Source organism: Lissotriton helveticus, chromosome 1_1 (genome assembly GCF_964261635.1).
Source record: "Lissotriton helveticus chromosome 1_1, aLisHel1.1, whole genome shotgun sequence".
Classification (NCBI taxonomy): Eukaryota; Metazoa; Chordata; class Amphibia; order Caudata; family Salamandridae; genus Lissotriton; species Lissotriton helveticus.
In genome coordinates, this window is record NC_136057.1 from 1,901,205,543 (window position 1) to 1,901,219,003 (window position 13,461).

Below are 13,461 nucleotides of genomic sequence, written 5' to 3' on the forward strand. Positions count from 1 at the left end.
CACTTCTTGTTGAACAAGGAGCAAGGGCCAGTCTAGAGGACCTAAACCAGCGGTGAAAACGTCGTGGTACGTCGTCAGGAGGGCCGCTAGCCGACGGGCAAGTGACCGGACAACGTGGCAAACAGCAAGGCAGCAGAAGGGCCCCACGCAGATCTCGTGGATGCTGGGGGGCTGGACTTCGGTGCTGGAGCTGCTCAGGGTTGGGGCTTCTCAAACCCCAGTGCACCCCACTCGAGGATCCCTCGGCGGTCGTGCTGGTTAAGCTTCGTGCAGGTCTTGAAGATAGCCGGTCCAACGGGTCTCGTCGCACCCACGAATCTCAGCTGGGCTGATGATGCAGGTAGAGGTCAGAGATGGCAGGGAATCCGGGTCTCGTCGAGCTGGTCGGTCTTGATCCGGAGGAGGGACGTGCAGCAAACCGCAAGCGCTTAGATGGTGCCTGCTGGTGCAGGGTGGCTACTCCTTAGCCACAAGGGAGAGTCTTCAGAGAATAACAAGAGTTCATTTCGTGGAAAGTAGTTCAAGTTTCAAGATTATCCAATTTGGGAAGGGTGCCCGCTCCTACCTTTATTCTAAGAAAAGGGGCTGGCACGCGACTAGGTCCTGCCCATGGGTGGGACCAGGAGGGGGGTGGTTACACCCCTCTCCTTTGTCCGGTCTCTCCCCAGCTCAGGGGCTGGTGTGCCCCTGGAACTGGTTTGAGCCGGCATATGCACAGTGAGCACCGGGGTGCCACTTGCAGTCACCTTCCTCTCAGCCCTGCCTACCTGGAATACACAAAATCCTGTCTGGGGTGGTGCTAGCACCTCCCAAGGCAGGAAACCCTTTGTCCGAGCCCCCCTCGCTGGAAGGACTCCCAGCAGCAGGAGGTCAGACTTGTGTCTGTGGTGGCAGCATCCATTTTGTGATGCTGAGGCTCGAGTTAACTTTAACCGGGGTTCACAGTTACATGCATGTCGTGTCCCTCTAGAAGGGTGGAATGCTAACCCCGTCGCGAGAATTGGCGAGGGGTTAGTATTCCAATTCGTATGACACCTTACTCGACATGTTTTGATAATGCTATGCCAAAGTTAGCATTTGACCGCGAGGTTCATAATGCACTTAAGAGTATATGGTATAGCGTTATCATGGAACAGCTATGAGGACTTGGTTCCGCAAGCTGCAAACGGGCTCAGCTCATGCCAGAGCACCATCTCACATAATTCCAAGCACTCTGCCTTCAGGATTGTTAAGGCCTGCCATAGGAGTGACTGATAGGAATATATGTGTCCATTTTAGGGTTAGATATAGGAATACTATATCTAAAGCAAAGGGTGATTACACCACCTCGCCCCAGCGGTCGTGCAGCCAGCTGTGTCAGATTTGGGTGGCCAGCCAGGGGTGGCATAATACATGCTACAGCCCCTGGTAGGCCCTGGGTACACCAATGCCCTGGATACCGAAGGTATGCTGTACAGGGACTGATAAGGTGGCCCAGTACCAATTGGTAAATGCACCTAAGGTACATGTTTGTCAATTTAGAGAGAGAACAGCTAGGCTGTGGGTCTGATTAGCAGGCCCACGGCCAGGGAAAGTCGTAAACCAGTGAAGCAAAAAGCAAAAATCTGGGGTGGCCATGGGATTGCAGACCCCACTCTCCTACAAGTACAATATCGAATTTTTTCTTTAAAAAGCCGCCGTATATTGAGGCACACAATTGTAAAGCTAAGGTCAATCCACACGGACTCCATAGCAATGATGTTATTGACTCCCTGCAGCTCATACAACTGTCAAATAGTACTACCATGTACATAGCATGCAGTCCCCCTCAATGCCATTTTTAATGTCTTATATACCGGGGTATGCAGTGCAGCACTCAACACAACAATGACCACCAGACATGTAAGGTAAGATAACCGGCACTTATATACTGTACTCAGAGACAAGGGGGCCCATTACCAACGTACTGGAATAAAATAGAATGTTCAGGCCAAATGTAGATCTCAAAGGGACAAAGGAAAGTCTATACTCATCTTAAGCAACTAGAACCGTGTGCATTTAATCCACTCGATCGAATCATTCAATCCAAGCTTGTCTGCTTTCTCAGAAAAAATCCACTTAGCCTCCTTTCTCGCCAGGATGGATTCAATATTATGGGTCTCGCCCATAACCCTTTCAAGAACAGTCCACCTCAGATCCCTGGGGTCATGCTGTTTGTCTTGAAAGTGCTGGACCAATCGTGTGGTTAATTTCTTCGCCTTCAGAGTACTAAGATGCTCTTGTATCCGAATCTTAACCTTCCTCGACGTAAGGCCAATATAGTGCAGCCCACAGTTGCATGTCAATCTATAGGTAACATTATTCGTTTTGCAATTACTGAAACTATTCAGAAATCACTCTCTTCCCCCTTCCAAAATCACGCTTTTAGTCACTTTGTTAGAACACATACTGTACAGGGGTAATGACTGGAGGGAAGCTTGGGAACCAATGACGTTGTTAATGTTCGAGAATGTACCAGTTTGTCCTTAAGACTTGGGGCCGTCTTAAACGCAAAGCGCGGGGGTGGCATCTTATTGGTGGCAGTGTCCAGAATAGACCAGTGTTTCCTCACTATCTGCCAAACTTTAGTCGATAGGGGATCAAATGTGGTAACCATCGGAAGGCATTAAGTTTTAGCTTTCATATTTCTCTCCAAAAGAGCATCACGGGGAGTATTCAATGCTCATTTGCGTGCTTGCTTAATGGTTTTAAAGGGATAACCTCTTGCTTTTAATTTAACCACTAGTTCTTTTGACTGTTCCATACATTTTTCGTCGTAGAGCTGTTGCGCCGGTACCGCAAAAACTGACCTACCGGAAGATTGTCCCGAAGGGACCTGGGATAAAAGGAGGGGTAGTGTAACAGGGAATTCCTATCACTTGGCTTCTGATGAACTTGGTAACTAAGCCTTGCCCAACAGCTGTGATGTCCACATCCAGATTCATAGCAGAAGTATTGCTATAGGGCCAAGTAAACCGCAAGCAATCATCAGCCTGATTAAGTCACGCAAAAAATTTGGTCAAAAGGTGCTCTGAATCCAGTCCAGATGCAGTGCACATCATCTATATATCTCATCCAAATAGAAATGTTCTCTTTGAAGGGATTCGAGATGTGATGGATGACATTTTCCTCAAACTGACCAACATAAATGCAGGCCAGACTTGGAGCAATTGTCGCCCCCATTGAAGTTCCAGACACCTGGAGATACAGCTTGTTCTGGTATTCAAAAAAGTTCTTTGTGAGGGCTAACAATGTACTTTGGGACAAAAGACTGGGGGGTATCATAAAACCACTCCAATACCCCAAGCGCCTGCGCTGCTGCCACCAGCGTGGCGTCTTGGGGTATGCTGGTGTATAGGGATTAGATGTCAATCGTAACCAAGAACTGGTTACTTGAATCGAATTCCACTGTTTTTAAGATGTTCAATATGTCAGTTGTATCTTGCACGAATGAGGGCTGCGTGATGACTGATTCCCTCAAAAAGAAATCTGAAAATTGGGACAGGGGCTCCAATACTGATTGGATGCCAGAAACGATCGGGCGGCCTGGTGGTGGGCGTTGGGGCTTGTGAATCTTTGTCAAGATGTAAAATGCCGGTATTCTGGGTTTCTGATTCACTAAAAAATGTGACTCCTTATTGGTAATCCATTTTTTTCTCCAACGCATCCGCCACCAGGGCCTTGATGGTACATTGTAATACTGGAGTGGGATCTCGCATCAATGGATGGTAATTCATGCGGGACCCCAACAACCTGAGCACCTCTGCCTCGTAGTCACTGGTGTTGAGTACTACTACCGCACTGCCCTTGTCGGCTTGCTTAATTGTAAAAAGTTTATTGTCCTGTATGGATTTTACAGCTATCCAATCATCCTTGCTCATATTGTTTGGATGAGCATGATCATTAACTAGGAAGCACCAACATAGAAGCAGGACTAACTCGACCTGCCCTCAACAGAAAAGGAAACTGATCTCTCCAACAAAGACAACAACAGACAAAGGACTAAAAATCCTGACTTATCTACTCTTTTGTGGCAGACATCTTGACCAGCTTGCTGAACAGAAACTTCAAAGAGGTATTTTTTATCACCCCACGAGATCACTTATGTTAAATCTACCCTGCTCAAAATTGGCTGGGGGCATAAAACGGGAGCAGTTTCACCTTAAAGTGACCCTACCCTAAGAACTGGTCTCTTTTAGACTAATCTCCTCTCATCTGCAGCGCACTTTATACATCCATGTATTTACAACTCAGGTGATAGTGTCCTTATTGTAGTACTATACTGCCTCCTGTAACTTGGATATTTCTTAATGGGCACCCAACTCACTTTACAACGATCGCTACCTCATATTTCTGGCGGTCCTTTAGTGTCACGTGACGCATTAACCTTGATGTTAACACCTATATTCAGCATTACCAGTGCAGAAAGTGAATCTGTCCCTCTAAGGCACATCACCAACAACAGAGAAAGGACTACTACCCCCGTACCCCATTATGTTATCCCCGGTGGCCATCTTGGACTAGTCATCCACACCCACCGCCCATACCTAAGACCACTTAGGCTACTGTCCCTCAACCTCACAAACTCACCCACGTACACCCCCCACTTTTTTTGTCGGCCTACGCCTCCTCCACCATGGAACGCACAGGCGAGCACACTTACAAAATTAACTACCCACCAGGGCTCTCCAAAAAAAACGCCAAACGTTACAAACACAACTTCCTGAAGGCTCACCCTGAAACACCGTGTGTGGACACCTACTTCTCACAGATCAATGGAGCCACGAGCACTGATATCATCTTCCACACTCTGCGTAGAGCACAGTGGAGGAAAGCGCTCCTCTCCATTCTCACTAGCTCCACCACCAGTAAATCCGCTCACAGCCTGACGCTCTCTATCACGCCATCCCAAGTTTTCCCTGGCAGAGCCACCATCACAATCTACAACAACGGGATCATTCTATTCCAAGCCACAGATAGGAATCTCGACCGACTCGACCACCTTTTCCCTACTTTCCTAGATCACAATACCAAAATGCGGTCCCCCACTTCGCACACACCAAGATGCACCACACCCCCCAACTCCATTCCCCAATATAACCCACCCTGCCGATCTCACCGGCGGAAGGACACACCCCACCCACCCCCAATATAACCCACCCTGCCCATCTCACCAGCGGAATGACACACCCCACCCATCCCCCCAGTGCTATAGTTAGTCAAACACCCAACGTAACCCCTCCACACCCCTCACTCACTGACGATAATCGTCCCCCTTCCCACATCACACATACCCCCCACCCTCCCTTCCACCCACTCCACACCTCCTACGAGTCTCGCTGTACCCACAACGGCCCGGAGCATATCTACCCTCCTACGCGGCAGTTGTCTCTCCCACCCTATCTCCCCCCCATTCTCACTCCTCACTTCCCCACCCTCCCAACCAGACACACAGAGCTCACCACCCCTCGCTCCTCAACATCCCCCCCTCTGTACCCCCCCATACTCAGCCCCCACTACCTTCCTGCCACCCCCGTTGTCTTCAGTCTTCACTCATCCCACAACTCACCGGTGTCGCCTCCCAACGACGTCCCCGCCCTTACGTCCCAGCCTACCCCTTCCTCACCCACACCCCTCGCCCACATTCTCTCTCATCCATCGAATACCACCCCACTCCCTATGACCGCAGAACACTCCACTGACACTTGCACACCCCACCCCCCTGTCCCCAACTCGCATTCCAGCTCCCTATTCAACAACCCGCCCACGGCCCTCATCTCCAACGCTAGCCCCAACTCACAGCTCGACCTGATTTTAACAACGCTCCTACAAGTCAAAGACGAGCCCCACACCATCAAAGAACTTCTCCACACACACCCCAGACAACACCGACCTACAACCAACACCTCCGTATCCAACAAAGGCCACACCCTCCGTACAGGCCCTCGCATTCATCACGCTCCAGGGGTGAGATGGGTGGGTTCACACTCTCCGCGTTGGCCCACTATCCCCGACCGCAACAACATACACCGCCCCCGTCGCGCTCATAACTCCCTGTCGGTTCATGACTTAGACACCCTCCTCCGCTCATTTGGCCCTGGCCCGGTAAAACACACATCGCCCTCACAACTCCCCATACCCACAATTCTCTCAAATCCCATTAGGCACCCAACTCTAAGCAGCAGATGCTCCATCACCAACAATCTCAGAAAAATACCCCTCGCGCTAGAACACTCGACCACCCCTCTCACCCCCAGACTCCAATGCATCCTACTCAACTGCAGATCGGCCCAGAGGCACTCCTCCAACATTGCAGATCTCGTCACATCAATGGATCTTGACCTAACCATTTTGACTGAAACATGGTTAACTGAAGCCTCTACACCTATCATGGACATATTAGTCCCCCCCAATTACCACATCATTAGACTCGACAGGACCGGCAAGACGGGCGGGGGAATCGCATGCATTTTCAGGAGCAACCTCTCCGTTGCTAAAATCACTTCCCCCTCCCTCACGTCTTGCGAACTCATCTGTCTTGATATCTCCAGCGAGGGCAAACCAGTATGTGCTCTACATCTCATCTATCACCCGCCTGGGGACAACCTCATCTTCACCCAACAACTCATGGACACGATCTCGTCCAACGCTGGTCGGCAGATCCCGCAAATCTACCTGGGTGACTTCAATCTCCACTGGAACGATCAGAAAGACGCAGTGGTGAATAGTCTCAAAACTTTCCTTGACGCGTTTAACCTCACCCAAATATGCAACAGCCCAACACACGACAAAGGCTCCATACTTGATCTCATCATCGCCAACGAAGACTCCACCCAATTAGGGGCAATCCAACCTTGTGATTGGTCAGACCACCACATTATCACCTTCTTCATCAATGAAAAGGTTAAACCTATCTCGGCTCAACCCACCAAATCTAAGATCTGTAAAAGGGACATGAAGAACCTTAACCCCCAACTCCCTGCCTCCCCACCTCACCAATCGCCTCCTTCCCCCTCCTGGCACCTCTGATGTTCAATCACTGACTGACCACTACCTCGACTCTATGAATTCAATAATCAATGAAGCCCCCCCGATGCAACTAAAGAGAGTCTCCACCATGATGGCAGACTCCATGAAGACAGGCGTGCTATGCGAATGGCAGAACGCACATGGAGATCTGTCCCCTCATCACGGCATCGCAAAATACTTAAGAGCAAGAGAAATGCCTACTTTAGGAAAATAAAGTGCGCGAAATCTGATTTCTTCAGCCTTCAGCTGGACCAAGCAAAAAACAGACCAAGAAAGCTGTTCGAACTAGTCAAAACTCAAACCAAGACGCAACCCCTACTATCAAACGACACAACAACCAACATCCCACACTGTGAAGACTTTTCTGCTTTCTTTAAGCTAAAGACCGACAACATAAGGAGTGACCTCCTTAATGATGTAAGTCGATACCCGAGCATCACCAAAAGGCCCGACACCCAACCTAAAAATAACGCTTCCTGGTCGTCTTTCGACACCTACTCTGAAGAAGCAATACACAAACTGCTCGGCACCTTGAAGCCTTCTAATCACCTCACAGACCCACTACCTGCCAATGCTGTTAGAGACTTCATCCCCGTTCTTCTCCCACTCTGGACTAAAATCATTAACAGCTCCCTTCAGCAAGGTCTCATTCCAGACTCCCTCCAAGTGGGGCAAGTCACGCCCATACTCAAGAAACCTACAGCTGACCCGGCTGACTTAAACAACTACCGCCCTATCACCAATATCCCCACTCTGGCCAAGCTGTTGGAAAAATGTGTGCAACTCCAACTAACAAAACACATTGACCAGTTCGAACTCCTCGACCCTCATCAATCAGGCTTCCGAGCGAAACACAGCACGGAAACGGCCATGACACACATAATTGATGACGCCCTCCAAATCCTGGATCGCAACGACTCCTGCCTCCTCATTCTCCTGGACCTCTCCTCAGCATTCGACACGGTCAAACATGAGAACCTATTAGAGCTCCTAAATACCAGAATGGGCTTATCCGGGACTGTGCTCAAATGGTTCACTTCCTTCCTACACAACCGATCCCAGAAGTTCAAGATCAACAATGTGCTGTCCTCTCCAGTGCCAATAGATTTAGGCGTCCCACAAGGATCTTCCCTCTCACCCACGCTGTTCAACCTCATCATGGAACCACTCGCTACCCTGCTCCAAGCATCCAATGTACACTTCCATATGTATGCCGATGACCCTCAACTTTACCTAAAGGTACAATCCCCGGAAGATATCAAACTTCTGAACTGCACACTTAGGAACACCCAATCTTGGTTGGCCGACAATCACCTCAAACTAAATGTGTTGAAAACTGAGTTCCTCCTGATATCACCCCTTGCGAAAATGACCACCACCCAAATATGGCTCAATCACCTAACAGCACTCAATGTCCGACACACCATCATGGACTCGGCGAAATCCTTAGGTATCACACTTGACGCAAATCTCAATATGCAACAGCACATTAGCAAAGCAACGAAAGGATCTAACTTCCAAATCAACACCCTGACTAAACTCAAACCCTTCCTCCCAGCCAAAGATTTCCTAACTACTGTACAAGCCCTAGTCATCCCCCGCATAGACTATGGAATTGTGGCCCTCAGTGGTCTCCCTCAAGCAACAACAGCACCCCTAAGAGCCTCCTTAAATGCTGCCGCGAGACTCATTTCGGGCTCAAGGAAACACTCTCATATAACCCCTGACTTGAAATCCCTGAAATGGCTTCCCTTCGAAGCCAGAATACAACTGAAAATTGCTGTTTTGACACACTCAGCCATACACCACAAGGCTCCCAACTACCTCACTCAAAAGTTGACTATATCAGGAGGCTCGAGATCCAATAGAAGTACAAAAAGTCTGCTCCTGAAACCTCGCAGATTCCGTAAAGAAAAAACGTACAAACGCTCCTTCTCAGGAATGGCACCCAGGATCTGGAATGCACTCCCTCCTGAAACGAGGATTATCTCCTCCACTGCACTCTTCAAGAAAGAAGTGAAAGCCATCCTTATGGCCAAGTTCACCTGATCCTTACTGTTGCTGCTCAGAGTCTTTGCACCGATTTTGTAACGTTGGATACTTAATGGTCCAATAACTTTTTATTCATGACCTCCTGACCTCTTTTGCAGTTGGATCAAAGACTCTGCACCGTCCTATAGTATTGTCTTGAGTGTTTACTGGTATCTACTTATCTCTATGGTAGCTGGATCAGAGTCTCTGCACCGCCTTATTCTAATGTCTATTTGAATGTTTATTGTTATCTCTTGATCTGTATTGTAGCTAGCTCAGACTCAGCACCGTCTTATATTATTGTCTATTTGAGTGTTCTCTGTTATTTCATGATCTCTATTGTAGTTAGATCAAAGACTCTGCACCGCCTTATTTTACTGTCTGAGTGTTTACCTGTATCTTATTAGCACATGACTGTTATCCTATTATGCTACCGTTCACTATACTGTACCCAATTATTATGTCTACTCACCCTCCTGTTGCCCACTCCCCCCCCTGTGAAGCGCTCTGATATCTGTTAAGATCTTTTTCGCGCTATATAAAACTTTGAATAAATAAATAAATATAAATAAATCATGCGACTGTGCCATGGCCTCTATATCCTGTAGTACCAACCGTTCGAATACAGCAACCTCGGGGCCCAGTGAGGAAGCAGGGGGACAAAAACTCAATGGTCGACGTAAATTAGTTGAAAAGATAAGATTGTGGTTCCTTCTCCTTAACGCTAAAGAATTTTAAAATTTTGATCTTTCTTATTTCAAAAATTTCTGTCCGACAGTTGAAAATATCATGGCGTGGCGTCGGCACAAAGCCCAAACCCTTGTTTAGTACTCTAGATTCATCTTGAGACAGTGTATAACTGGACAAATTGACCACAATGTCAATAATGAGGGGCTGGACCTGTAGCGTATCAGCACCAGGATGCATTACTGATGTGTTCTGCCTCGACTGCGCGTGATGCGAGGAGAGTATGTCTGCCATGTTGGTATATGGTTGGCCCTGCCCCTGCCTCTGCCTCTCTGAGCCGGACCCCCTCCTCCCCTGTTGCCCCTGTGGGTTTGGCCAAAAAAAGACCTCAATAGGGCTCCAAGGTCCTCGTTGGTTCTAGTGTGAATCTAACTCTATTCTGATTGGATGTCGATGGTTGTTGTTCACCTGACTCTTCCTCCCCACTACTTGTGTTGTCAAATGTCCAAATTCGCAGGAGTTTGTCTACGACCACCCCTCTGTTGGTTCTGGTAGTAAGGCTGTTCTATCGTTGTCTGGTAGTATTTATCTTCTACATATGGATACGCCCACTTGTAGGAGAGTGGGGTCTGCAATCCCATGGCCACCCCAGGTTTTTGCTTTTTTGCTTCACTGGTTTACGACTTCCCTGGCTGTGGGCCTGCTAATCAGACCCACAGCCTAGCTGTTCTCTCTCTAAATTGACAAGCATGTACCTTAGGTGCATTTACCAATTGGTACTGGGCCACCTTATCAATCCCTGTACAGTATACCTTAGGTATCCAGGGCATAGGTGTACCCAGGGCCTACCAGGGGCTGCAGCATGTATTATGCCACCCCTGGCTGGCCACCCAAATCTGACACAACTGGCTGCACGACAGCTGAGGCAAGGTGGTGTAATCACCCTTTGCTTTAGATATAGTATTCCTATATCTAACCCTAAAATGGACACATATATTCCTATCAGTCACTCCTATGGCAGGCCTTATCAATCCTGAAGGCAGAGTGCTTGGAAATATGTGAGATGGTGCTCTGGCATGAGCTGAGCCCGTTTGCAGCTTGCGGAACCAAGTCCTCATAGCTGTTCCATGATAACGCTATACCATATACTCTTAAGTGCATTATAATCCTCACGGTTAAATGCTAACTCTGGTATAACATTATCAAAACATGTCGAGCAAGGTGTCATACGAATTGGAATACTACCCCCTCGCCAATTCTGGCGACGGGGTTAGCATTCCACCCTTCTAGAGGGACACGACATGTATGTAACTGTGAACCCCGGTTAAAGTTAACTCAAGCCTCAGCATCACAAAATGGATGCTGCCACCACAGACAAGTCTGACCTCCTGCTGCTGGGAGTCCTTCCAGCGAGGGGGGCTCGGACAAAGGGTTTCCTGTCAGGGGCGGTGCCAGCACCATCCCAGACAGGATTTTGTGTATCCCAGGTAGGCAGGGCTGAGAGCAAGGTGACTGCAAGTGGCACCCCGGTGCTCACTGTGCATATGCCGGCTCAAACCAGTTCCAGGGGCACACCAGTCCCTGAGCTGGGGAGAAACCGGACAAAGGAGAGTGGTGTAACCACCCCCCTCCTGGTCCCACCCATGGGCAGGACCTAGTCGCGTGCCAGCCCCTTTTCTTAGAATAAAGGTAGGAGCGGGCACCCTTCCTAAATTGGATAATCTTGAAACTTGAACTACTTTCCACGAAAGGAACTCTTGTCATTCTCTGAAGACTCTCCCTTGTGGCTAAGGAGTAGCCACCCTGCACCAGCAGGCACCACCTAAGCGCTTGCGGTTTGCTGAACGTCCATCCTCTGGATCAAGACTGACCAGCTCGACGAGACCCGGATTCCCTGCCATCTCTGACCTCTACCTGCATCATCAGCCCAGCTGAGATTCGTGGGTGCGACGAGACCCGTGGGACCGGCTATCTTCAAGACCTGCACGACACTTAACCAGCACGACCGCCGAGGGACCCTCGAGTGGGTGCACTGGGGTTTGAGAAGCCCCGACCCTGAGCAGCTCCAGCACCGAAGTCCAGCCCCCCAGCATCCACGAGATCTGCGTGTGGCCCTTCTGCTTCTTTGCTGCTTGCTACGTTGTCCGGTCACTTGCCCGTCGGCTAGTGGTCCTCCTGACGACGTACCACGACGTTTTCACCGCTGGTCTAGGTCCTCTAGACTGGCCCTTGCTCCTTGTTCAACAAGTGCCCTGGACCCTCCTGGTCCACTCCAGATGCCATTTTGACTCAACTGCGTGGGCTTGCCTTTGCCAAGGCTTGTTGCTCCAATCCTGGATCCATCGCCGACAGCAGACACCATCGTGGGACAGCTCGCACTTCCAGCCTGGACGCCGACAACGCCTCCTGGCCCGTGTGGCTGCAGAGTCCAGCGTCACCCACTCACCTGATCGCGGTGACTTCATCCGGTGCCATCACAATCACTGGCTAGTGATCGAGAACTGAGTCCCCTCTGCTTTCAGGTTGTCTTCTTCACTGATCCAGCCTTGGATCACACCGAACATCTTCACTGGTCGCCTGCCAGCAACATCTTCTTTCAGGCTCCATAGACTACAACGAGGATTCCCGACGACATTTGAACCCTATGCAGCCGCAGCCCCTGGGCTAGGTAACCCGAGCATTTCGGTGCTCCAGCACAGGTTCACTATCCTAGTGTCCAGATCCTTTTTCGTTTTTAGTCTACCTAGTCTGATTCGTCCGGAAACAGTAACTTTAGAATTACTAGCATCCATAGACTTTGTCCCGCATCCCGCGTAAGAGTTCCCACTCTGCACCCGGGTTCCCTAGGCCTCCTGCTCCTAACCTGAGGGTTCAGTAAGTTAGTCCTAGCGGTCCTGAAGCCTCTGGATCGTGTTACTTACCTGCTAGTATTTCGCATTCCACTTTTAGAGTATATGGTTTTTCGTGCCCCTCGGGCATTTGTGTTATTTGTGCAACTTGTAGTACTTTCATAAGAGTTTTGTATTGTGCTTAGCCCTCTGATCTCATAAAGAGTTCAGAGGTGTTTGTTATTAATAAATATCCTTTATTTTTATAACAACTTGTGTGGTGTCCTTTCACTTGGTGTTCAAGGGGTATATGTGACGGTAAAACAGCTGGCTTAACACACCCTCTAGAGTTTAGCCTAAAGACTGCTCTTGTCCACGCTACTAGGATAGCTGGTCTAATAAGGTTGACTTACAACCAATCATCAATAAAGGTTGTTTGGAATGATACAGAGTGATCACTAGAATAGTGAGCACTATATATCAGGCCAACTTCTCACACCACTCATGTGTGAAACTATCCAAATTCCTTGTCAAGCCTTTAATTTTTTAGCATATAAATCTTATAATCTAGTAAATCACCCTGGATTCTCGCTAATTGCTCTTTGGCATCCAGAATTGTTAGGGAAGTAGCCAATTGGCTACTGACCCTTGGAGTCACTACTCCTATTTGACCCCTTCCTGTGGGAACTAGGAATAACCCTGTCCCAGAAATCATAAGTATGCCATCACAAAGATGGCTCCTTCTGTAAACTTGTGTCCACCTCACAGTAGCCCACCTTAGGGGTGGTACTAGCCTGGAGGGGACACCTACCAGACTAGCTAATTTTCCCACTTGTCCAGGTGCCTAGGGGGCTCTGGACGGATGGGG

The 13,461-nt window shown here is 49.0% G+C and overlaps 1 protein-coding gene across 3 annotated transcripts in view; it reads right to left on the reverse strand.

Annotated features, from left to right (window-relative positions):
- The window catches only part of PRRC2C (proline rich coiled-coil 2C), a 1,522,187-nt gene that overhangs the window by 580,682 nt on the left and 928,044 nt on the right, over positions 1-13,461 (reverse strand). The window lies entirely within an intron of this gene.